The 19,762-nt window shown below is 41.5% G+C and overlaps 1 protein-coding gene across 3 annotated transcripts in view; it reads right to left on the minus strand.

Moving 5' to 3' along the window:
* EPS8 (epidermal growth factor receptor pathway substrate 8) overlaps positions 1 to 19,480 on the minus strand; it is a 131,894-nt gene extending 112,414 nt beyond the window's left edge. For 2 of the 3 annotated variants that reach the window (XM_048933997.1, XM_048933992.1), the window contains exon 1: positions 18,921 to 19,137. The gene's annotated coding sequence lies outside the window, so the exon portion shown is untranslated. Of the gene's footprint in view, positions 1 to 18,920; positions 19,138 to 19,354 lie in introns of those variants that run through there. The other variant, XM_048933993.1, reaches the window with a different exon arrangement.
* Between the last annotated feature and the right edge of the window lie 282 nt (positions 19,481 to 19,762).

Raw genomic sequence — 19,762 nt, forward strand, 5'->3', positions numbered from 1 at the left:
CTTATTTTTCCCCTTGGTAAGCTCTTACAGAACCCATGTCTTTCCTCCATGATTCTCCAAGTTAAGCAAGATTGAATAACATGGAGAGGGCTGGGCAAGTGTTTCCAGCTAAATTTGCATGAAGGAAGGGAAATATCTGCAGCTTTACATAGCTACTCTCAATCAGTGTCCTGAGGGTATAAAATATACCTGTTCTACCTTACTGAATGGTTATTTGCATTCGAGTCAGGGCTGAGATGCAAAGCATCAACAGATTTCTAACGATAACCACATAAAATATTATCTCACTCTCAAACATCAAAGATCATAAAAGAAAGGAAGAACGCTGGATGTTCACAAGAACTCCCTCCCCTTACCTCCAGGAAAGGCAGACAGCTGAGTACTAGCGCTGTATTCTGAGATACTTATCAATTTTAAGAGAGAATATTTTACCTAGGGCTTCCAAGTTGGTAAGAGAGTTAGTTTGCAAACATGTCTCAGCATAATGCCTCAAGTCACCACCCCAAACTTTTTTTATATCTCTAGCCTTGAGGAACTTCAACTTGTTTACTAAAACCAGCTCAAACAAAAACCCACAACAAAACAAAAATTAACCCCCCACAATGCAGACGAATGTTCTCCAAGGACAAAGAAGAACTGTCAGTGTTAGTTGGGAAACACATTTTCCACTGCACTTCGAAAACAAATAGGAAAAAAAAAAAAAAAAAGAATGTAGAAAGGGAAAAAATAAAATAAAATGAAGAATCACCCCAACATAACAGCACATGGAAGATACAGAGTTTTTCTCTTTCTGAATTAGGCAATATCAGAAAGTTACAGAAAGCCCATCACAAGCGGAACCCAAAGGAAGCTTGTGCCTAAGAAAGGTCCATCTGCATTTTATTTTTACCCAAAAGGCACCACAGCCATCATTCAATGCTGCACATAAACTGATGAAAAGCAGGCAATGGGAAGCTACCAGCTGGAATATTTAATGGGTAAATATTTACAGATGTTGCAATAAACCTAGAAAAAATAATTACATATCTTAGGAAAGTTAAAAATAGGAAGTTACAGGGATCTGCCTACATTAAGAAAGATAAATAATTTTGGCATTATCAGTTAGGCTGGCAAATTTGCACACAAAGTACACCTATTGCCAACAGCTGAGAGTGCTGTCTCTCACACCCTATTTTCTCACCTAAACATATCCCACAACACGAGAGCCCCTCTACAATCAGCTCACATATGGTGCTAAACCCCTCAGTCAGAATGTTTCAAAAAGAAATAGAGAAAAAAAGCACCAGAGTAATTTGATGCAGCTGCAAGCTCAGAGAGGCACCCAGCCCATCATCTGTGATCCGGCCTGTGCTCCGCTGTGCTAAGCACTCAGGGCACTGACATGGTTGGCCCACGGCCCTACCACAGAGTGAATGCAAAAACATCACCCAAAGTACGAGAGAACTTCTTACGCAGAAGAAGAAAGAGCAGCCGTCACATTCTTGCTTGTGGGAAATGCCTGTAACTTAAGAATGAAGCCTCTTTTCATTAAAGCTCTGCAAAAGAGCACAGACATGAAAGAGGAGGGAACTCATCTCACACAGTATATATACAATGGTTCCTAACAGTTCCACCCCATCAGGGTTTCCTCCTTTCCTTTAAGTGCACAGGCAGTCTCTTTACTTGTTCTCAGCACAGGAACGGGGTGATGATGACCCTCATGAGCTGCCCTGGACAAGATCCAGGCCCAAGGTCTGGCTTCTGAGGTGCTGCAAAGCACAGACACAGCTGGGCATAGGATGGCAGCTGGAATCTCTGCCATGTGCCCAAGAACAACCAGCACAGCATCCCTGGTTCTTCACACAACACAGAGTGAGGATGAAGGCACGTACTAACGAGATACAACACAGTGTGGGGATATTTCTTAATACACCCCAGATGTGTTTTATGGGAGCTCAGAGACTTACAACATTTCATGAGGACTAGAAAATAACATGAAATATGCACACCTAACTCAAGTCCCAAATGGGATGTATAGTGTCCAGTTACCATAGCAACTTTCTGTTCAAGCTCCAGGACAAATTGGGTTTCCGATTCTCTGTACTAATGCTGTTGTGAAAACAAAACAGACAAGGTAGCTACTGCTACAGCACTATTTCAATTGCCTAAAATAAAATAAAATAATTAAGATTGCACACTTTTTTTTTCCTTTTTATGCTGAAGGTCAAAATAAAGCACTCGTGCAGAACAAACAGTCAAAAATGTCATAAAGGTCATATAGGAGAAGAAGATGGTCTCCATGAGCTAAAAATTTTACATATAGCACATATTAGGTAAAAAGACATGCTTTTACAATGTTATTTCACAAAATCATGGAATGGTTTAGGTTAGAAGAGCTCAAAAAGATCATTGAGCTCCAACCCCTTGCCATGGGCAGGGTTGCCACACACTGGGTCAGGCTGCCCCTTATTTAGTATAAGAGTTGTAAAAATCTCTAATGTGTGATGCAAAACAACCTCAAAGGCAGATCAGGTGAGTTCCCTTCTTAAGATCAGGTCAATAACTCTTAAAGTAAACAAGACTATTTGGAAGAGATCTCTCATTCACTAGCTCACATTATTGCTCTAGTAATGGAATAATGCAGTTTCTATCTGTGCCCAAGTCTCAGAACTGTGTTACAGAAACAAATTTTGCTATTTGCAGTAGCATTCTTTTCCCAGTCCTGTGCTGTAGTCCACTTGCTACAATGAAAACATTCTTCTTCATAAGCATTTCAGTGAATGACCACCTCAGTTACTTATCCTGAGCTTTTTAGGAATTCCTCATATAATTTTCAACTGATTCACCATCTCCTTTTATTTACTGTTGAGATCTGATTTTGTTACTTGTTCACAAGTATCCATTTTACTAATGGACAAAAATTGATACTATTCCTTTAAATATAGTTGCAGTGCTTAATTGTAGCAGCTGTTAAAAAATAGCTGGGAAAATTTACCTTCCTTTGGGATAAATGGGAATAAAATATATCTACTTATCATCATAGAGAAAAAAAATCTGATGTTCCTGTAAGCTGTGAGTCATTGAGTTATTTGGTCATGTTTTTAATTTATTTTAAAAGAATCTTAACAACTTTTTTTCTTCCCTTCAGGAAATCTTAGGGTTGCAAAACTTCCTTTTCCTCCCAATAGCATTTATTATCTGTCAAGGGAGGAAAGAGTCTCCAAATAAATGCATCAGAGGTTAGGAGAACTGAAAGCTCACCCAAAAAAGGCTGATGGTTAAACAGCTAGCCACAAGATATCTGTTATAGAAAGATAACTGGGTTATTGAGACATAGTATCAAAGGTAAGTCTAAAATCTGTTAGTAGCACCTAGTTTGTCCCAATTGTCACCATCACCTTAACATCACCTCTGCATCGTTTGTCAGCCAACAGTTTCAGACAAATTCACTGTATTTCTGCTGCAGTTGGAACTCTACTTAGGGAAAAAGAAAAATGTTAAACCAAGATTTGGCTGTAACTATTACTTAAGTTCTGTTTACTGATTAAGTAAACATTTCAGAGTGCGTATTCCCTCCAAGTCACAGAGATGTTAACCAGTGGTGTAACTGCATGGCAGCATCGGAATTAAGACTCGACTACAACTTGGTGAGAGGAAAGAAAAAGAAAGAAAAAAAATATACAAAAATCCCACTTTGTCAGGTCAACTATTTCAGGAACACCAGTTGATCATTTTAGCACACCATGGTCCCAAATGGTGGAGGTGCTGTGAGTCAAAATGCTTCAACTACAAACATGTGCCAGGCTTATATTTAGGCACCGAAGTGCCTCAATAGGTGAAAACGATCTCTGCTCAGGGAATGTAGACATATCAGAGTGGAAGAAAAGTGAATAAATTAAAACATGGTTTTGCCTTGTGAGAAGAGCAGTGGCAGTGCTGTGCAAGGGGCTGGTTATAGCCCCAGTCGGCCAGAGACTCCTCTGCTCTTTTGGCTCATGGCCTGCTTAGATGAAAAAAAGCCATGGTGTGCCAGCAGTGCTTGTGTGTCCTGAGCACTTCAGATCCTTTAAAGATAGATAGGGAGTCAGGGCCACTGTTCTACAGGTACGTATTTTTAAAAATCACTTTGCATGCCTTCAATTTGCGCATGGACTCACAAAAGTTATTACAGAAGCACAATATTCAGCCAGAGTTTTGCATCTGCCCTCTTAAAGGTTTCATTTCTCAAATGCTCTTTCCTCCCCCCCCAAGATGAGTATCTCCAACTGAAGTCTCCTTTTTTAGAATAAGACTTAGTGTCTTCCATGGTGTAATCTATAGCTGATGGACTGAATTATTGTATTAAACTCTTACATTCAAATACAGCATCTTCTTCAACTGGTCAAAATACCACAAGCTTCTTTTAGTAATCTGCAAGCAAACCACTCAACATCTCCTTGAGCTGTAGTGCAGCCTCCAACCCCAAGTGTCCATCTCTCACGACTACAGTCACCCCTTCCTTTACTCTTGGGAACAAAATCTGAATTCTAATGCTAATGCCTAGAGTTTCCTCCTCGTTAGATGAACCAGCATATCCATCCACAACACTAATAAGTTGAAATGAGTAGTGACAGTTTCCAGTCATGCAGAAACATAGTCAGACTCAGATGTTATTCTCAAAATGGTGGCTGACTTCTGAGACAGCATCACAGTCCAATCGCCAACAAAGATATCTATTTTTAAAAGGCTCATTAAAATCCAGGGCAGATCGAAGAGCTTGATAGCAATAGGATTAGTAGGGAGTTTAAAAAAAAAAAAAAAAAAAAAAAAAAAGATATATTTCACACATTAGCAAACCCATTAGAATCCCCAAAAAAGAGAAAGCACTCTTAGTTTGGAACAAAAGTAATCGCCTTCACGAGGAAAAGCAACTTACTGTTAATTCAAGATAAAAATCACACTACTGGAGGTGAGCCAGTTCATTGTTTCCACAAGACTGAACTCAAGATGACAGAAGAATCCCAGGGCTTTGCAGAGGAGGGACAAAAGCCATCAGCTTTGGTTTCCTGAGTGGCAGCACTGACATTCCCCACTCCACACCTCTGCTTGCCACCACTGATATCATGGCTGCAGGAATTAATGTGCTAGGACAATCATTACATTTTTCACTATTTGGTAGCTAACCATATCCATTTTCACTCAGCGCAACATCTGGATAAAATACATAGAAGCAAAAATACATGAAAGCAAAAATGCATACAGACAAAAACCATTTCTTCACCTCCATCCATACAGTAGATGTTATGAAAAACAAGAAAATGCCCTGGTTACAAACAGTTATGTACTTCCAGTTTAACTGTTAGCCTTTACAGGGATAAGTCTAGACACAGAAAGAAGAGTGGAAGCAAATTCAAGGGCTTATTGATAAGAGAAATTGAGGACTCTCTTAACTCTCAACAGTCATGTACTGCTTATTCCCCAATCAACAGCTGCAGTTTGTTAATCTTCACACCACTCACCACATCTAGTTCACCTACAGCGCCAATACGCAATCACGACAGCCGATTCTACGGCCTAGCAAGCAGCTGGAAACTGTGATGGAAATGGAAAAGAGATTACAGTTTGCAAAAAATGGATAGCATAGCACAGCATACCACAGCAAAGCATAGCATAGCTTGTGGCAGTACTGAATAGAAACACTGAGCATGACATGCCACATTTCATTAATTAGCTTTTCAGAAATTCGAAGTAGCCAGCCTTACATACAAATGATCTCAGCTCTTTTTAATAAAATAAACAGTCCCAAAACAGAGAGGTTAATCCTCGTGTTTACTTCATCAGGACATGAGAAGTGCCCAAAATATGTTATCTGTCAATTAACACTCACATCAATCTTTGAATTTCCACCTCTCCACCAAAATCTGCAGCTGAACAGAGTAAAATCAGCATCAGCCTATGTGAACCAGTGTATTACAGCAATTTCAGCCTCTCTTTGCTATACAGTCTGAAGATGGTATACGTTTTGAGACTTCTCTATAATCTATACTACAGTGGCACACCAATGAGATGGAGTAATACCTCAGGTCTGCAGAAGAACTTCAAAGAATACTGAAGAGAGATAAGGGAGACCATTAGGTAATTTTAGATCCTCTCTCTCAAATTCAGATAAACACAGAGTTTCTTGATGTTTATCTGCTTTTGTGTCTGGAGTTAAACGTTGCCCAGCCCAGTTCTCATGAAAACACAATGCACTTCAAAAAAAAGTCACTACCCATAATAAATGACACCCCCTCTACCCTCCGAAAAAAGCATGACAAATTCCTTTAAATTATTTCCATATGATCTAAGATTCTATAAATAAAACAAGAGCAAGACTTTTGGGGTTTTGTTTTCATTTTTTTGCTTTTTTGTTGTTTGTTTTTTAATATTTGAGAAAGCATTTTAAGAGCAAGCAGAAAGATAGGTTGCCCCACTTTAATCAGTGGAACAAATATTTATAGATCGGTATTTTGACTATAAATTAACCCCTCTCCCCTGCAACTGAGGGCAACTCCTTCAACAAAGACCATTATTGAGATTCCCCATGAACATTTCCAATAGGACGGAAGAATACATTCAAACTGGTCAAGGTAGGTTTTAGACAATTCTCAGTCAGCTTTGAAACAAAAAGATTTCTACTTGCTACATCCAACAAATGATGGGGAGAAGACTTTTCACACAGCTGCAAACATTTGAATTCTACTGCATACCAAGCCCTACAGTTTATCAGATTCACAGTATATGAATTGTATTATTTTCTGGAAATTATTAACAGCTGAAGGCATATACACATAACCAGATGTTTTCTTTTTCCTAAGAAAGACACTATAGATGAGAACAATATATATGTATGTTTTGTAATACTGGACAGAAACTGGCAAACTGCACAGAATGTGTACACAAATGGTCCTAAAGACATAAATGATAAAAAGCAAGAGAGGGCAAAGGCCCTGCCATGTATATATATTTTTTGGCCAAAATACTTCTCTAGAGGTGTAATGTGTCCAGAGTGAAGAGTGCAATTTAGACCAAGAATGTTAGTCACACATGGTTTATCATCAGTGAGTGCAACACCACCAGCCCAACGCCTAAGAAAAAATCATTTTTCTTCAACAAAATAACCCCAAGCTCCAGATCTGCATCAGTTTAAGGTCATTTGATTCCTGAAGGCATGTGCCTATCACAGGGGAATATCTGGAAGGCTCCTCTATTTCTGTAAGTCATCATGGCAATAGCACCGTCTCAGAACATTTCCTCATTACTGGCAAGAGAGTCCCATGCTGGGCAGGCGGGGAATGAGCACATAAAGAGCAAGGTCATATCTAAAATTCCAATGCACTTTTCTACATCCTAAAGAAGTCCATCCTAAAGAAGTCATTGCACTAAAAATCCGTGAGGGAGACTTTAAGACTAAGTGGGACTTGCATCAGTTGTGACTTTCCAACAGTCGTTGTGGATTCAATTTGCTAACCTGTCTGAAGTAATATCTGTGAATCATATAAAATAGCAGCCATAAAGAACAAATGACTATGGAGAAAAAACTTTATTGCTGGCATTACTGGGAGTACTAGGGCAGCATGCATCTGGACATCCTAATCACTGTACAACACCATCTCCAAAGTTCAGGAGGTAGAAAGGCCCAGACTTGATCAAATCTGCCATCGTGCAGATAAATAGGAACCCCACCAATACTTCCACGGTGTTTCCCAAAGCGCAATATAGACCTTAACTCTTCAAAAATGTTTTCCAACTGAATGTTACAATCAGCCACATAAGCCAAAAATGGTTATGCAAAGTTTATATAATGGTTCAGAAAGAGATTCAGGCTTATACAATTTATACAGTGAAGCATGAAAAGAAAGGACAGGCTCCAGCATCATCTGCTTTTAGCCTGGGAGGTTTTGGGAAAAGGCCTATATGCAGAGGAGTAAACCTGTATTGCATTTGCCTTGTCCCAAAAATATATATAAATACAAACACCAGAACCAAGGGGGTAGCACCACATTCTGGCAATCACATAATTCCAGCACAGAACCACTAGAAATTCACTAATGTACTTAGTGAGAAAAGCCAAGACGTACCAGAGGCAACCAGTTTAAACTTTTGTGTCTATCCTGGACAAAGAGGAAGGACAAGAAATCTTGGTTTATATTTTCCTACCAGAAATAGAATTTCAGAAGATCTCCTCCCTCATACACTCTGAAGGTCAAACCAAATGACGTAATGATCTGCTATGGCCTTAAACAGGTTTTATAGATTATATGTAGAGATTTAAAAATAGATATTATTTTTAAATAATAAAATTCTCTTGAAATGGAGTGCCTGGTACAATAAGCCTTCATTCACCGGCTAAGATCTAGACAAGCTATCACAATACAAATAGGTAGATGCTCTGAAACTGTAATTTCATCCCCCTGACTCCCTCTGCCTGAAATGCAAACAACACGTATTATCTCCCACACAGTCTGCATCAGCCAGGAGCAGAACTGCAGGAGAGCATGCAGATGGATGGCATGCATACATTGCAGACACCATACCAGGTTCAGGCACGAGATATGGTTTAGCTATGGCTGTGAGGACCTCTGTCCTCAGCCATAAGCACAGAGACAACAGCGTCCCACACAGCTTAGCTTGCTTCTTCCGCTGGAGGAAAACAGTTAAAATCAGCTTGGGCATACCTGGTCTGTCTTGACATCTCTGCTGTAGGGCCTCCACTGAGCGACTTCATTCAAAGCCTGTTCCCATGCAGTAATGGCCAGAGATCACTGCCCAGGTTCAGGATGAATGATCTGAATTCATTAAGTGTACCAAATTATACACTACATTTTTGTGCAATTTCCAAGTGGAAGGCCAAACAAGAAGTACGGGAGGAAGGTGCTATCGTCACCAGCTACACGGCTGTTCAACTGGTCACAAGTACAACATAATGCAGAATGGCTCACCAATTTGTATGGATGGCCTGTAAGTCTACTGGAAATCACTTAATTTCATGCGTAAATGCAAGAATCAGATTTCTTTGCCTTTGCATACGTTTTGACAATGGTGATTTCATTTCATGTATTAAGATAATTCATTAAGCACCATCCAAATCAGCACAAAATCTCTCATAATTGCAGTCTAGTAATACAAGATCTTACACTGAAGCACATCATTAATTCCTTGACAGTTAGGGAACGAGCCAAACACTTTGTGCAAATGAAGGATTAGCAAGGTTTTAACACATACATCTCCTCGCACTTCAATAGTGAAGGAATGAACCTTATTAAAAAAGAATTTCATATTAGACTTTAAAATGATGGCCCCTTAGGCAGGTTTTCTGTACTTCAAAAGACCGCTATTATTCTACTACATGTTATGGTCCAAGATAACAGAAGAAATTCCCATAAAATTGCCATACTACAGTATGCAAGGCGCATGAAATAGTTATTCTTTCCTACAGCCCTCAGAAAAAGAAAAAAAAAAAAAAGAAAAAAAAAGAAAAAAAAAGAAAAAAAAATAGAATCTTGTTCAAAATGGGAAGTCACCACCCTCTCGCAATGAAGAGAGAACAACCTCTATGTACAAGGACTTTGCAGCTGTAACGGTTAGTGCCTTTTCTTCTTGCTCTTTAAAGGTGTTCAAAGTTGTCTAACAATGTGTTTACAAGGAATCAGAAAAAGTCCAAGTCAGTTCCCTTCTCTGCTTCATTTCTGGCTTAGGAGTTCTTGTAGCACAGTCACTACAAAGTGATGCTGCCCATCATCCCGAGTGATATGATCTCTTTAATGTGTTCACTCATTCAGGTCTTCATAAGTGGAGCAGTTACAGAAGCTACTGGGAAACATCTCTAGCAATTTAAATAAGCACTGTGTTATATGCTAAGATACAACTCTTATTTCAGATTTTGATGGCCCTACCAGGTGAAGTAGAACTCATTAGAAATACCCAAAATATGTAGGAACAATATTAAATTAAGATCTCATAATCAGCAATTATGAATGCTGAAAAAAGCTCACAGAATGTGTGGTGTTTTTCCAAACTTTTCCATCTTATCTTAAATGTTTATAGTAAGAAGAACAGAGATGTTTTCTTCAAAGCACAGAGCAGAACCAATCCTACCAACATTCCAGCAGCATGAGATTATTCCTATAATGTGACCAAGTAACTCACTCAGATCTTCAGGATTATTAAAAAACAAAAACAAAAATAAAAATAAAATAAATAAATAAATAAAAAAGAATTGTTCCCCCTCTGTTTTTTTGCTATTATTCTATTTTTTCTTATCCTTACTCCTTTAGACAGAAGTGACTGGGAGATTTTATCATCAGCTCAGCAAAACAGAACTCCCCTGCATTTGCTTTCTTTTAGATTCAAGCTTTACAATTAAACCGTGCATTAGAGCAATACCTAATGATTTTCCACCCAACTAAAACTGATTGGACTTCTAAGGTTTAATTTTTCCCCTCTCTCATTTTACTAACTAGAAGAAAAATGCATCTACCTTCAAGCCTGTTGGAATCAATCTTCTTTTCTCTTTCTCACAATTTATAAGTCAGAGGCTTAAAAAGTGCTCATATCCTCTTTTACCAAGCTGGTTATGTGAGATAAGCACAAGTACATTAATAAAAATAGCTCAGCATTAAGTCATGGATGTTTTACAAAAGTAAACCTAAAAAAAAACCCTAAAGGGTAATTGTGATTTATACCATTTCTCTTTCCCTGTACTACCAGATATCAATCATCTATAAAAGATCCCTTCTTTCACATACAAACGTCAAGAATTGCCACTGCTGCTGGCTCATTTCTAATCAGCTCAGCACCACAGAGCACAGACCCCCCAGTCAGCCCTAGGACTGGCAAACACTGTCACACTGCACAACAGGCATCGATCTTTCTCAATTACAGACTTGAACATTTCTCCTCCCTTTTCAAAGAAGCCCTTTACCGATGCCCCACAGCTGGAAGCTCAACTTCTCCCATTTCAGCTCTCCTATCAGCTGTACCTCAGCAGCATCTGCACCGTTGCTTTTACTAACGTCAGTGTCCATACTTCAGCTTGTTTCCCTATGAGAGGAACATCATACACAGCGTGAAGAGATGATGTCAGAGAGCGGGGAAAACTTGCAAGATTTCATGAAAAATGTGTTCCGCAATGCAAACTTGATTGAAAGAGGAAATATGTAAAGTGGTGCCCTACACACTAACTTTGGGGTGGGCTACTTTGTCAAGTGTTTTAAATTGCTCATTTCCTGCACAGTACAATGGAAATGGAATAACTCTCAGGATCCCAATAATGATACAAAACTACCACTAAGGCACAGTTAATACAACCACTAGCATTGACACTTTTATTACTGCAATTACTATGAAGCAGCTGGTGCTAATAATAATAATACTTAGCATTTATATGGTGCTTTACATCTTCAAAGGCTGTATAAACATTCACTAATTAAGTCTCCCAGAACCCCGGAGAGACAGATACGTTTTCAGTTTTATAAATAAGAAAATTGAGGCAGAGAGACAAAATTACTGTCTTCAACACCGAGATCTTGAGATGAATTTTAGAAATGGGAGTGGACATTTCTATGAACAAAAAGAACTTTCTGACTTTAGGAGTACTGCTTAGAATTCACAAAGAATATGATGGGACATAATCCTTCACGCTCTTCACATCCAAAAAGTAAGAAAACATTTTCACAGGGAAGGTGTACTTCACTGCTGCCAGCTGCTCAAAGCTACTTGCCACCATAGAGCAAAAAGCATTGAACTAAACAGGCCAGTAGCATCATCAGATTTACCCAATCCTCAGCTGGAAGACAAAATCTCTCTGAAGATTCAAACTGTTGATAAACTGCACAGAAGTGCAACTTCTGTCACCATCAACATTGGTCCCCAAAAGCAACTCACTTCAAAAGCAACTCCCCAAAAGTGGCTGTATCCTGCACTGCCACAATTTAAGAAACAGATGAACATATCTTTTTTCTTGCATGTCAACATAAAATAAAGAATGAATGACTTTTCTAAACTCTTAGTAGAAATGAACAAATGCCACAGCTTACAAAGGCACTTCTAAGTACATCTTACATTCATATTCAATGAGACATTGATTGAACAGATTCTTGGTGTATGCATTAGACACCTCAATCACACACAGAAAACAAATGCCTACACACACTTCAACACCTCCTATTCAGGTCTTGAGCTCTCGAGCAGCTTGAAGTGAACTTAAAATTATTGTCTAGATAAAATGCAGTAATGTATTAAAGAACACATTACTTTTAAAGCCATATCCTAGGAAGACTTAATTATACATGTAATTCTGAATATAAACTACCCCTCTGAGATCAGTGCATCTGAAATGCATTTCAGAAGACACTGGCATAAAGACTGATGACACGAATATATGTGAGGAAAAAAAGATGGTTTGTGTGAAAGGAATGGCTTTGAAGCAAGGAGTGGTAGGAATTGACTGTGTGAAGTCGAAAATGACATACAATGAACAACTGAAAAGTAAAATAAAAAGGGTAGGGACAGCTTATGGAATAAATAAGCAAGAAAAAATAACTTAAAGTTATAGCAAGGTGCAAAAACAAGATGGACCACAGTGGAGAAACACGGCTTGAGCAACCAGAAAGGAAAGGAAAACACTAAGAGCTAAACCAAGCGTCAGGCTGAGCTGGAGAAAGAATATGGACCAAAGCAGAAGGCAAGGTACAAGATGCATCATTGCTTTAACACAGGAACAGTAACAGAAGGAAAACAGTAACCACAACAGAGACGCTGTTTGTTTCTCAGCAGTAGGACACTCATCACGCAGGTGATTTAACCACTGAACACTTAGGTGCAAAGTCCAGATACCTCACTCTGTCGTGCCCTCTGTGGGACAGCAGTTAGCGCAGATTTATTAGCTATAAGGAAATCTGCAGCTGAAGTAGGAACAGACTGCACCACCCTACCTCTGCCTTGCCCTCTGCCTTAACCCCTGGACAATTCTCTGTCCCTAAATACAGGAAGAGGAAGAAATAAAAGAGATGAAACACTACGCTAAGGTTGTGAAAGGATTGCAAAGCAATAAATAACAATAGACATGGGGAAGAGATAAGGAATCCCACAGTGGGAAAAGCAAGCCTGAGACAACACTAAAATGAAAATAGAAAAGTATGAATTTAAATACAGTCTGCCTCCAAACTCTGAGAGAAACACACGCATATTTACATACCCAACAGCAGGCAATCAGGCACTCAGAGGCTTCTTAAAGCATGTTGTTGAAGGCTGTAAATTACTTCAGAAGCCCATCTATATGCGGCTGACTTTTCCATTTTAAAAATGGCACAGAACACCATTGGGCTGTACTTTGATGCAATTTGATTATTGCAAGCTCCTTACAATGTAACTCACAAAACTCACGTTTCATCACATTGCCCTTGTCACGTTGCTGTATGCATTGAGTGACACTTGGCACAAGTCTTGTATCCCTGCGCTAGGTGTAACAGACCTGCACATCCACAGTGTTTTTGTGATGAAGATCCTGAGACCTTCAAAGGCACTGAACTCGTGCTGAATGTCTGGATCAACCAGATATCTAGCTCCCTGAAACACTGAAGTAAATCCCTAATCAATTAGAAGAAGAATGATTTCTCAAGACCAGTCACTTCAAATTATATTTTACATGAAACAAACCAAAGGGTGACATTGGAAGAAGAAAGAGTACATCAGAGCTATGAGAAGAGTTGTGCACCTTCGCAAGAAGAGCACTCGGATGTAAAGCTCCCTCAGATACCCCAGAACAAAACAAAATGCTCATGACCCAAGGTTCATGTGGAAGACAAACCACTATGAGCATTAAGTGGACAAATCAGAATACCTTCGAATTCCACTTGCAGTAAAAATATACTGAGATACTCTTGTATCACACTTTGCATCTGCAAGTATTAAAGAGCAGACCTAACCAATCTTGTGTATTTCTCCTGTTTTTTAGATCAAGTTTTAAGCAGCTAATCTGTGAGGTATGTTACGTATCGTTTCCCTTTCCTAATGGCTCTGGACTATATTAATGAAGAGTGAAAAAGCACTGTTAACATCTGATTTTCAGCTTCTCTTTGCAGGTGAGCCAATTTCTGGAAGGCAAGGGGGAGGAGAAGGGAGCGCTGATGGGAGAAGCAGCAAGCCTAGTGCCTGCTTTATTACTTGGCCAAATCCTTAAAAGTGCTTTTACATGCAGGAGCAGAAATCAAAGTAATACACAAATCCCCATGAGTCATCCCTTTATTTTCCAGATTACAAAAAAAAATCCTGAGCTACAGACATTAAGGCTTACAGTGATACTCCTGTAGTAAGTGAAGTCTGAAACATTTAGGGGCTCCAGTAAATTTCACCTCCCTGCCCAAGAACCAGCTGTGGCAGCTTCACCACTAAGCCAGCTGAACATGGCTGCTCTGTGCCCACGGGATGCTAAAAAGAAGTTGTATGTTTCCCTACCTGCAGTGATAACCTACAAAATCTGCACAATCTATAAATAGTAACATTTTGGATTATTGAAAGACAAATCCTCCCTCTTACAGAAAACCGGTATCTTCTGGAAAAGAAGAAAAAAAGGACAAATTATGTGCACAAGAATTACTCGAAGTTACTGTACATCTGCAACACCTACGCCAAATAGATATCATTCCTAAAAAGTGTTTTCTAAATATGATGCTGAAATACTCAAAGGTTTAACAGCATTCCAGGAAAACAGGTTCATCATTTCACAATGCCTGGTTTTATTAGAGAATACAGCAATTTCCAAGCGTGGTTGAAATGCCAACCTGAGCAAGGCTTTAAGAACAAGTATAACCAATGCCTGCTGTCATACTGTTAGTAATGAAGATGCCCGTTATGCATCAGAACACTGCACAACTGAAAACTCTTCAGAAATGCATAAATTAAGGCAAAATGTACAAATCCCACTTTAAGTGCCCATCGTGAACCTTTGAAGTTAGAGACATCTGCTAACTCTGTCCATCCAAAATGCAAAAGATTGCTAGAGACTATTCAGAAAACGACAGAGGTAATAAATGCAAACAAAGTAATTTGTAATTTGCTATTTCCACATCAGATCTCGTTCCCGTGGAGAGTCACAGCATGAGTAGCTTTAATTGCATAGATAGCAGCACAAGGAGGGAAGGGAAGAAAGGACAGACTGTGTTCAACTAGTAGAATGCAAGGCCTTGGGTTGGCTCATATTGAAAAATTTTACTATAAGTGACATTAGTGAATAAAATCAAAGGCATATGTCAGTGAGTGTGGGCTCAGCGATGCAGCTCAAAATGAAACCCAGCCCTCCAAAGCTAATGCTAATGATGCTTGCATTTTTAACTGACTCATTTTTTATCCTCTCAAAGTCCACAATGTGCTATTGGAAAAAGAAAGAGACATAAAACAGATGTGAAGGTTGCTTCTTCCTGCACCCCCACAGTCTTTCCAAGAAACTTCTGAGTAACCTTGCATGGGAACAAGCACAATAACACAGAACCACAAAAGCACTAAACCCTACAACAGACACCTCCTCTTATCTTACTGCTTCAGTGAATCCAGAGGTCTGCTTTGTAAACACTTGTGCTAAGCCTTTGTCACATGCAGACCGAGCAGTCTCACTGAGATGAAACTTAACTGTGTTTGTAAGTTCATACGTATGCAGAACGGTGAGAGATGGAGCAGACCCTCTCTCATGACTGCAGTAATAGCAGAAGTTCCCACAAAGAAAAAAAAGAAGAAAAAAAAAGTAAAAACTCAAACAGCAACAGTCATCTAGCTTGACATCCAAGACTGGAAATTGACAATTCCAGGTATCAGGATTAAATCATTACACGTACAAATCCTGTGTTGGATGAATAAATCAATGGATGAATCTAACTCTGGAACTGAGATAAAATGGCACTAGTCATGGACCTCAGCAAAAGCAGGAATTCTAGTTTCTGCTGATGCAAAGCATTTAATGCTGAGAAAAGCTAGAGAACTAATTCTGAAAACAAATTAGCCTCTCCATACTTCTTTTTTTTTTTTTTTTTTTTTTGCACCATGAATATTCTGTGTCTATAGCCACACTCTTAGTTTAGCTACCAGGGGTATTTTTAGTGATGTTCAGTTTCACTGCATGTTCAGTAAGTGCTGCCCTAGCTCTGGCAAAGGGGTATTTCAGGCATCAGGCTGCTTCCTGAACCACAAAGCAAATACAGAGGCGTCAAATCATCCCAAAGCCATACAGTTGCGATGTGTTGACAAGCCTCCCTGGGAACCCAGCTCAAGACTAGAATAATGAAACCCCTGACACTCCATGGACACAGAAAACACAGAACCAGATGCCGTGAAATAAATTAAAAAAAAAAAAAAAAACACCAAAAACACCCAAAACACACCTAGAAAAATCTTGGTTTCAAAGGCAGTATGTGAATCAAATCTATCCATATGTGGAAGACACACAAGCAAAGAATCTTCTGATTCTCTTCCAATAGAGGTATCAGGATTGGGTTGTGTTCTCTGTACCAACAACTGCACAGCAGTGAGGAATTAAATGCCTTTATTTGCTGGCTACCAGCCACAAAGTAGATAATCATAGAATCGTCACAGAATCATAGAATGGCCTGGGTTCAAAAGGACCACAATGATCACCTAGTTTCAACCCCCCTGCTATGTGCAGGGCCACCAACCACCAGACCAGGCTGCCCAGAGCCACATCCAGCCTGGCTTTGAATGCCTCCAGGGGTGGGACATGCACAGCCTCCTTGGGCAACTTGTTTCAATGCGTCACCACCCTCTGAGAGGTTCTGCAGTGCTCCAGTTTGGAGAGGTCATGGACCAACCAAATGCTCCGTTTTACTGCCTGGTGTGGACAAGTGCTGCTTCTTCAGGGAAACATCTCACCTTTGATCAGTCATTCACTAGAATACAATGCTGATATGGCAATTATAGTCACCGACGTAAGAGATGCAAGTGTTAAACACTGAAATCAAATTTAATAAGCACTTTACTAGTGCAGCCTTCACTGTGCGGTCTTCAGCTATGGTAGTGAGACAACAGAAGACTTGGAGAGCAAAGTTCTTATATATTTGATCTATTTTGACCCTCAGGGCACCAATTATTCATCTTCATATGTTTAGGTTTTAATAAGTTTTCACCCACAGGGGAAAAAAATATAGCAGTTAATGTGAGTGACTTGCCATTAACAGCTGGAATATAGACAGAAAGAAAATCAATCGTATTTCATGAATTCAGTTGTCACCAAGTGCACAGCGTTTTTTCAGGTTGTGCGTTTCACAGCAAAAGTGTCTGTAGATCAATCTTGGGCTCTGTATTATCGCTATGTACAGACAGGCACCTATTGGGTGTTCTTCCTTGTGGGGCTGCTGCCTCCTTCCAATCATATCTAATGGGATGTTCTGAGTGCTTTCAAAATTATACACAATCAAAAACATTTATTCTGAGCTATAAGAGCGCAAAACTCAATACTGCAACCATTACGAGTATGTGACAATACAAGTGTTGTCCAAAGCCAATTGTATATCCACAGCCTCTCCCTGACAAAGCAGCCCTGCTCAGCTCCAGCAAACCTTTGAGCACAGTATCTCATTACCTGGAGGTACCCTTATGCTAATAATAACACTGCACTTGGGAGCTGTGAATCAAGCTGAGAAATGCTGCATCTTCTGCACATCCTGGGAACCTCACAAACTCTTTTGCAGACCTCACCACACACTGAAAGGAGCCAGCAGCCCGCATTAGGGATGGTCTCGGAGGCAACCACTCTGCTTACAGAATTTCCAGTGGTACTCTGTGGAACGGGGACTGCTCACACAATGCTGATTCAGTGTTTCCAGTTGCTAACAACAAAAATGGTCACACTGAGGCTCTTCCATGTAAGCAATTTTTGTAGCTGACATAGCCATCGCACAGTCACAAACGAGAAGAAAGATGGTTAATAGGAAGGGAAGAGGACCCTATTTCTGATGACAGAAGGAAGGAGAGGCCATGCTAAAACACAGACTATGCTGCAACGAAACCTGAGATCCATCATTTGGTTAATATTTCAGCAGACACAACCCAGCGGAGTAATATTTTTATCTTCAGTACTTCACTTGAAGTAAGCAGATTCCACCAAAGGTCGTACTGCTGCATGTCTGTACCTTGGAGGGGTACAGGAGCCACGAGTCAATGCAAAGCACGCTTTTGGGGTATGAGTGTTGGTTCTCAAACAACATCCTTACGAAAAACTTGCTCTGCCCTTCTATTGCCTGCTGCTACTTGGCCCTACAGAGGTTACAGGGGGCCAGTAGCATCTTAAATCATTCAATGAAATGCCAGAAAACCTGTTTTACACCGCGTGCCCAGGTCACCCTCAGTGCACAACGCGACCATACAGGAGAGCGCGTCATGGCGGTGAGAAGGGTAGGAGGAGGAAGAATGCCAGGGAAAGTTCGCAGCGAGCAGGAACAGGGGAAGGAAGGCAGCAGGGCAGCGCACCCGGGAAATACGGGCATACGAACGGATTATCGCACCCGCCAGCTGCTTCTCGCCAGCTCCCAGCAACGCTGACTGGGAAGCCAGCTTAAAGGGCGGAAAACAACGACACGGGAGCAGGAGAGACAGCCCGGCCACCTGGGAGCAGGTGGGGAGGGAGGCGACGAGCGCCGGGGACACGGGAGCCCCGCACTGGGCGCTCGGGCAAGGTGCGAGGTGCGGCGGCACACACGTAGACGGAAGGGCTGCAGCCCCAACGCCGTCCCCAGCCGCGGAGCCCCGAACGCACCGGGGGAGTTTTCCAGCGGCTCCTGCCCGAGCAGCCCCATCCTCTCCCAGGTGGCTGAATGCCGCGCAGCTCGCCGCGTTACGAAGCCGGGCGGGATTTCAGGACCGCAGCGTGACCGTGGGGAGAGGAGACCCGAGGGAATCCCGCCTCGGCAAGCCCTTACCTTGCGGGCGTTCTCCTCTCGCTCGGAGGAACGGGGCGCGCCGGTGGCCGAGAGCGCGGCGGAGCGAGGTGCGGGGCTTGGAGCGCGGCTCTCCCCCCGGGGCCGAGCGCGGGGCTCGGCGCTCCCAACAAAGTGCCTGAGCGGCGCGGGCGGGCGCCGGGCAGCGGGAACAGCCGCTGAGCGGAACGAAGCCGAGCTCCCTCTGCCGGCCCGCCCCGCCCCGGCCACAATCCCTGCCCCAGCCCGCGGCCGGGGCGGGCCGTTGCGGAGCTCGGCCGTCGGCCAGCTGCGTTCTCCAGTTGCGGCGTGCAGGTCGCCCGCAGGATGCCGAGGTACTGAAAGCAGCCCCCTGGAGCCGGCCTGCGGTAGGCGGCTTGTTTCCAGTCATCCGAAGCGTTCGTCAAAATCTCCACAAAGCCTCATACAAAACCTACCAAGATTCCGAAGCAAGGAAGTCGATGTATCTACACCGCCTGCGGAGCGAGTCGGCTACGAGAGCAACACTGTCGTCCTCGCTCGGGATCCTGGATGAAATCTCCCGGCTGTCGATGCTGTTTCCATTTGGTTGCTCGTGCCCCTAGCCTGACAGCTCACATGTGGCTGTTGCTGTGTTCGTGGGACAACCCCGCACACACACTCTGGGTGTGCTGACAGGGGGCTGAAGTGCTGCCCACACCTGTGGCTTCTGTAGAGAGTCACTGGTGCTCCTACAGTCAGGCTTTTCCCCGAGAATCTCTTTTCACTGAGTTCCCATTAAAAGTTTCTGTCTTTTTGTGACGCTGCAGAAAAGCTAGAAGAGAAATCCTGCAGCAGCATCTGACTGACAAAAAGAACCCCCCTTC

The sequence above is a fragment of the Lagopus muta genome, chromosome 1, assembly GCF_023343835.1.
Source record: "Lagopus muta isolate bLagMut1 chromosome 1, bLagMut1 primary, whole genome shotgun sequence".
NCBI classification, from domain to species: Eukaryota; Metazoa; Chordata; class Aves; order Galliformes; family Phasianidae; genus Lagopus; species Lagopus muta.